The 7,912-nt window shown below is 38.5% G+C and overlaps 1 pseudogene; it reads right to left on the bottom strand.

The window, feature by feature from the left end:
• Window positions 1-656: 656 nt before the first annotated feature.
• LOC110306529 lies at window positions 657-7,321 on the bottom strand (annotated as a pseudogene).
• Window positions 7,322-7,912: the final 591 nt, after the last annotated feature.

Here is a 7,912-nt window from a genome sequence, read left to right as displayed (position 1 = left end):
GAAAGAAAGAAAGAAAGAAAGAAAGAAAGAAAGAAAGAAAGAAGTGGTATCAGTGGCATCATGAATTGACACTGATTTTATTCCATACTGTCTTGAATAATAGCATACACAGTGAGGAAGCAATCCATTATACCAGAAGAATTCTTATAAATTTTATAGACCTACTTGCAAGAAACATGCTCATTATTACCACAATTACCTGTGAGAATCATTTTAGTAACATTTTAAAACAAATATAGACTAGAAGAATAGAAAGGCAATATATTTTATTTTACAGCAGGAAACTTGACAAGCAATGTGTTTGTTAAGAAATCAAGTTCATAATTGTGGGTATGACTACTCACATATTTATCATAACAAACTAAATAGGCAATGATGAAAAATCTTGTAGGTGTATCATCACTGTTGATGGATGGTCCTGTAAACAGATCGATCATCAATGGTGTCAAGTCCTGTAGACAAATCATCAATTATAACAAGTTCTATGTCTATATCATCAATGGAGACAAGTCCTGTAATGTGTCATCAATGTGACAAATGCTTTAGACAGATCAGTATGTTTACAACATTCACCAGAATCTTAAAGAATCAGAATAAAAAGTACAATTTAAAATATAATTTAACTCATATTACTATACGCAACAGTCACCGGTTCTTCATCTCCTCATGTGCAACCTGCACCATTTCCAGCCACACAGAAAAGGCGAGGGCAGATGCCACAACAACAGCTTTTGTGAGGCCTCCTGAGAAAGAACATCATATTTCTCTTCAAAGGGGACGTTCCTTTCCTCTGGGGGAGCTGCATCTTCACCTGAACAGTTAGCATCGCTGGCCCTGTAGAGCGGATAGTGCTGTAGCAACACAGGAGCAGACAAGGGGAGCCGCTGCTCACGGTCACATTGGCTGAATCCCGGCACCTCTTGGGAGCAATTCAGTTTAAGAGAGATCTCTCTGAGTTCAGCTTCCTCTTCAGAGTCTATGATACAACCATCCCCTTCCATTGCAACACTGTTGATCATGACAAAATTAACTCCTTTCAGAGAGAGCAGTCTTTCAGAGCCGAACACTTTCTCAAATCGCTTTATTCTGTATTTACTCATCTGATAGTGGAAGCCAACATTATGATTGCCAATGACCACCTTCAGCTGCACTTGGCTGTCATGTCTGAACATCCTCTGAAACCTCTGCACGTCGTCTGCCCAGGCCTGGTCAGAGCTCCACTTCCCTTCATCAAAGATGTCTCCCAAAATGAAGGCGACTTCTGGTTGCAGCAACCACAGAGCTGTCTGAAAAGCTCTCTCCATTTGCCACTCCCTTCTTAATTTGTCCAGCCAGTGGCCTCTTACCTCCCCAAGTAAGTGAGTGTCAGCCAGAAACATGGCTTTCAGTACAGGCTCCTGCCCGTCGCCATGAGCTAAAGTCTTCACCTCAGGCCAATGGCACTGAAAGAGGACCAGGTAATAGATAAAATATTCACAAAACAGAAGAACAGAGATAATGATGACTGTGAGTCCTGTGAGTCACGGAGGAGATCAAATGCTGGCTGTTCCTACATACATGGTGGGGATTCTGAATCTTCAATACAACTACAGAATAAATGGTTGACTGTACTGTTCTCATGCTATAAAAATGGAACATGTACTCTGCAACAAATTCATCTTTTCATTTTATGAAACATGTATAATCAAAGGTTCCATAGGTATAGAATGAAATGTCACGGACACTACCACTCGTATGCGTGACACACAGTCCTTTCTTCCAAAGGAAGGACCCAGCAGCTTTGGTGCACACTCGAGGCTATGTGTGCTCCTAAACATTGGGGCTTCACTGTTCTGTGAAGTGGCTCTCAGTTTCTTGCAGATCATGAAGCTATATGCTCAAAAGTACAAAAGATTCAATGAGTAGGACTAAAGGCTTTTGTGTTTCTATACTAATGGCATTGGATTTTTAGGTACGTGTAATTTTCTTTCTGGGAGACCATGTTATCGCATCTGAACTCAATGCCTGCTCATGACTGAAACTTGAAGAGAATTGGGGGGAGGGCATGAATGTTTGAAATTAAGAACAAATGGTGTAATAATTCTGTCAGATAAAGCACATTCTTTTTTTTAATATATATATAATTTAACATTGGTTTATTTCCTGATAATAAATTATAATAACTGAATACTTACAGGAATAGACCATGATCTCACTAGCCACAGAGATTGGGTGGATTTATACTACCAAGCATGAATTTCCGCTCAGTCGAGCGGCCCTTAGGTCTAGTTAGAGAACGATTACTTATGCCCAATATGTAAAAGACCCTATTGCATCACAGGGGCTGTTGGCTGGCTAGACACTGTTATAGTTCATTGACGTTATAGGTAGGTAGGGCTTTTGATTGTTTTTTCCTTTGGCAGCTTGAATAGCACCTTCAGATACTATGAGAAACTGTCTTCAGAAATAAGGCATCCAGGTAAATACCAGCTCAATTATCACAAGTCCTGTGACCTAAGTGTGTGGTGACTTCAGCTATTGGGTATTACCTTCAGGTTATGGGAGGCAGCCAATTTCAATGCCAAGAGTCTATATAGTTCTTGAAGTCTTTCGGACTTCACTGAAAAATAATTTGAAGGAAGATTTCTCTTGCCCTGTATTAGGATTTTGATAGCCTATGACCCTTAGAAGGAACCCAAACTATGAAATGCATTTATATACACATCCATTAATTTACATTATACATGAATTTTAAGTAAATATTAAAATTGCATTTATCTAATGCCTTCTCAAACATGTATATTTTTATTTATCCTCCATCCTTCCTTGATGTCTGGTTACTTTTCTCCTCATCCCAAGAAAAAGCTCCCTCTCCATTCACTTGTGATAGGACATGTGTCCTAGTCTTCCTCATTTCTTTATTTCTGAGTTCCAATTATCCCAGGTTCTATATTCATTGTGGATTTGGAATTTACTCTACAAATAAGAAGGAAAGTACAGCATTTGTCTTTCTGGTTTGGATTACCTCACTCAATATTTCCTAGTTCCATGCATATACCTGAACTTTTATTAGTTCCTTTTCATTTACACCAGAACGTAATTCTATTTTATCTATTACATGTTCATTTTATCCACAGGCTGAAAGCTGCTTGGTTGTTTCCATTTCCTAGCTATTGTGGGTAGAATACCAATGAACATGTCTGAGTACTCACTTGTGGAATGGAAGCATGCAATCTCCGGAAGTAGGATGTTGAGGGGACCCTACAGAATGCACCAGAGACCTGGGAGTTGAGAGACTCTCAGGACTCAAAGGGAGGCACCTTAGATAAAATCCCCAAAATTAGAGAGAGGAAATTTTTAGAGTACCTCCAACAGGAAGACAGGGCATCAAATGAGGGAGGGGGTTGCCATTCCACAGTCATAACTATGACCCATAATTGTTCCTGTCTGAGAGAACTGCAGAGATGGAAATGGAGAGGATGGTGACAAAAAGAAGGCTCAAAGTGGGATCCAGCTAAGGGGAGATCCCAAGGCCTGACACTATTACTGAGGTTATGGAGCACTCACAAAAAGGGACTTATGATCACACTCCAGAAGACCCAACGAATAGCTTAAAGAGTCAGATGGAGATATTTGCACCCAACCAATGGACAGAAGCTACTTACTCCTGTGGTTGATTTACAGAAAGGCTGGAAGAAGCTGAGGGTGAGGGTGACCCGTAGGAGGACCAGAAGTCTCAATTAACCTGGATCGCTGAGATCACTCAAACACTGAAACACAAACAGGCAGCATACACCAGCTGATATGAAGCCCCCAACACATATATAGCAGAAGACTGCAGGGTCTGGGCTCAGTCAAAGAAGATGCACCTAATGCTCACCAGACTGGAGGCACCAGGGAGTTTAGAGGTTTGGTTAGGTGGGGGTGGGGGGTGGGCACATCCTAGTGGAGACAGGCATTAGGGAGGAGGTATGGGATGTGGACTAGTTAAAGGGTGGATTAGGGGGTGAGGAATAAAATCTGGAGTATAAATAAATAAATAAATAAATACATGGCAAAAAATTTATTTCTCCAAAATTTTAACCCAGAATTGCTCCTGTCTAAAGGGAATACAGGGACAAAAAGTGGAGCAGAGAGTGAAGGAAAGGCCATCTAGAGACTGCCCTAGCTAGGGATCTATCTCATATGCAGAATCAAACCCAGACAGTATTACAGTTGCCAAGAGTTGCTTGCTGACATGAGCCTGATATACCTGTCTCCTGAGAGGCTGTTCCAGAGCCTGACCAATACAGATGAAGATGCTCACAGCCAACCATCAGACTGAGCATGAGAACACCAATGGAGGAGTTAGGTGAAGGACGGAAGGAGGTGAAGGGGTTTTTAACTCCATTGGGAGAACAACAATATCAACCAAACCCCTAGAGTTCCCAGGGACTAAACTACCAATAAAGAATACACACGGAGAGAACCTTGGATCCAGCTACATATGTAGCATAGGATGGCATTGCCTGGCATCAATGAGAAGAGAGGTCCTTGGTCCTATGAAGGATCAATGCCCCAGTGTAGGGAAATGCAAGGGTGGTGAGGCAGGAGGGGATGGCTTGGTGGGTGGTTAAGCTCCCTCATAGAAGCAATGAGTAGGGGGGGATGGGATAGGGGAATTTGCAGTGTGGAAACCTGGAAAGGGGATAACATTTGAAATGTAAATAAATTAAATAGCCAATAAAAATTTATTTTAGCTCATGGAGCCTAGAATAGAACCTTCTCCATCCACTTTCTGATGCTTGAATAATTTGTATCTCTATCAAAAGAATGTATCTTTTACCCACTGAGGAGTGTTGCCCTAGCTTATTAAAAAACTTCTCCCTATAGCCAATTGAGATCATTACAGAGAATTAAAAGTGTTCAAAATTCAGGAAACCATTGACTGTTTCTACTTTCAACTGACATATTTACAACGTGAGTCTTACACTGAATCTCAGAAAACATCATGCAAAAGTAATAAAAATATTTTAATAGTCCAGAACTAATATTTCTGCAGTGAGAACATATCTTTCATAATGACCAATGAAATATCAACAATTTTTGAGTGCCCAAGTCCTGAACAGTGATGGCAACATTTGACATGCAAACTTAATTGGTAGAGACCTCATAGGATCTAATTCCTAAATGAAGAACTACAAGAAATAAATTGCCACAGACCCTCTGGGCCCCTTTGTCTGCGTGGAACGGGTCTCTAGTCGCAGGTGGGCAAAGAGTTGGATGAGAAGACAGACAGATGCACACAGGAGAAGTTGTGTAGAATATGAATGTGTTTTGTCAAATCTAGCATCAAACTTTTTATACGGAAGAAAATAAGGAAGTTGGGTGACACACCAGCAAGGTACAAAGAGGTTACTGGATTCTTACATATAACAGGAATGCAAACACAGAAGGTCTAACAGGAACCACCTGGGATAGAATTCATTGTTAACAACTGGGATCAACAAGAGCTCCACCTAAGATTCACTTAATCTTAGAAACCAGGGTCAAGGACTTCGTGCCCTTGCCATAGTTCCTATTTTAGTCTATTGTATAGTCCACCTTCCCCTTAGGCCATTGTAAATACGTGTGTGTATATGGGTGTAACTCAGCGATCTATAGTTCTATCTATTCTGGTTCCTGTTTAGGTCTCAAACTTCCTGCTTCCTAGAAGATGGTAAATTCCTGTGTAGGGCAGTGACCTAGCTTTTATTCAAAGTGATAGTGTAATATCAGAGGCAATTNTGAATGTCACTGAATAGGAACATTCTTCCTGAATTCTAATCCCATGGTCAGCTCAAGTACTTTCTAGGACATTGGAACACTGGTGAAGGCTTGGCTATGTCAGAATTCAATCTTAGAAGGCACTTATACTAAATACTAAATAATTTAGGATAATTTAGGATAATACTAAAAGAGAGCTCGTGGATCCATGCACCAGACTAACGCGGGAATGGAATATTAATGTATGGGTTAGAGAGAATGCCAGACTCCAGGAGGTGAGTTTCCGTGAAACTCTTTGCCTTGTGAGTAGCTTTTAGGCCTCTCAGCCTGTCAATCTGACTCGACCAGAGTTCGTGGCAATAAATGGCTGCTATGAGAAGAAGAATCACAAATGCCTATAGTGTTGTCCATCACCCTTAGACATATGAACATATAAACAATATAAACAACACTAAATGTGTGTGTGCACATAGGCAGGCATGTGTGTTTATGAATAACAATTACAATTAAGGAAGTAAGGGTCATGAATTTGAGAAGCGTTGTGGGAGATATAAGAAGAGTTTAGAGGGGCAGAAAAAGGTAAATGGAAATATGAATACAGTATGCATTTAAGAAATTATACCAAAAAGTCTATCTAAAATTGAACAAAAATAAATGAAGAAAAATCCAAAGGAACCCTTATAAAGTTTTTCATTAAACTTGAGGTGTAAATTAAATTAAAGATTACTCTCTAATGTTTTCACAATTATATTAGTGACCAAGTTCAATTATAAGTACTTTAAACTATTTGAACTATCAAACACAGAAAAATGCATTACAATCATTGTGATCAGTTTGTCTAATTAATGTGGAAGAACAGGGTCATAGTTCTCTTAACTGGATATGATATCTTCCAAACTAATTTGGAAAAGAAATGAGCAAAAAGGTAACTCTTGTGTTGACACAGGAAGCTTCTACCTTAGAAAATGAGCTGAATATATTTGGTTGTCAGCTTGACTACATCAGAAATTAACTAAAACGTAAGGGCCTAAGCACACCTGAGGGGCAGTTTTTTCTTAATTAAATAATATGAAGTAAACATTTATCATTAGAGTAAACATTTTTGAGAGAACAAACATATTACATTATACAACATAATTCCTAACAAAAAATGTCAGTATATCAGTAGAAGAACTTTATTCAAAGAAATTATAGCATAAGAGATTGAATGAATTTATTGTTTAAATGACTGCTGTGGAAAATGATGTGACCTAAGATTTATATGATGGCAAGTCATGATGAAGAACAAGAGAATAAATATGGAAATCACTGTATAGTAATTCAATTGACATATGTATTAGACTATATTGTGTTTTGTAGGACTATTTTTCACTAGACAAAGACATGTTGAAATTATGCAGTATATCTGCAGATTTAATTTGAAACATTTTAAAGGTCATCTTCCTTAATCAATTTGTGTGATTGAGTATTTAATAAATGTATATATTGTCGAAGTAGAATATACAAAATCTAAAAACATTTGTTTTCTGTGTTAAAGATTATGCTTACCTTTCTGGGGTAGGGCACTGGGCAATATGTGTAAACTGTCGCTAGACATGTCTTCATACTCTGTATCATCAAATCATAGTTGCACTAAATGTGCCAATTTGTGCCCATTGAATATGCACAAATGTTATGTCATTAAATGCTACTTGGAAGGTTTAGCATTATTAATAAATCTGATGTCTTTGAAATCACTTTATCTGTTCTTTCATGGTTATAGGTTCAGTCATTTAGGGGATAAAAAAGGCACACTCCTTCTCTTATAATCATGTAAACTATGGTAGAAAAGTCAAACAAGAAGGTCAGACCCACATGATGCTTTTTCCTAACTAAAGTGTTTAATAAATGGATATATTTTGAGTGCTATTTTATCGATTTCTATATTAGCAGCAGAAAATGCCAGGGTTGGTCTAGAAGGTGTAGACAAGGATGCTAATGCCAAAAAAGATGGCTATAAAATGCAATTACAATCTCCTATATAGCGAGGAATGGTGTCTTTTGACACAGAATCTTGGCTGCCAAACTAAAACAAGAAGCCAAGAAAAATCCACTTAAACAAACCCATCTAGGATAAATTAGTTAATTTTGGAAATAAACCTTAGAGGGGCAAAAACTAAGCAACACATTAGATTAAAAATAGATTTAA

The sequence above is a fragment of the Mus caroli genome, chromosome 12, assembly GCF_900094665.2.
Source record: "Mus caroli chromosome 12, CAROLI_EIJ_v1.1, whole genome shotgun sequence".
NCBI lineage: Eukaryota > Metazoa > Chordata > Mammalia > Rodentia > Muridae > Mus > Mus caroli.
The sequence above is the reverse complement of the archived record's forward strand: the minus strand, read 5'-3'. Positions and strand labels throughout refer to the sequence as shown.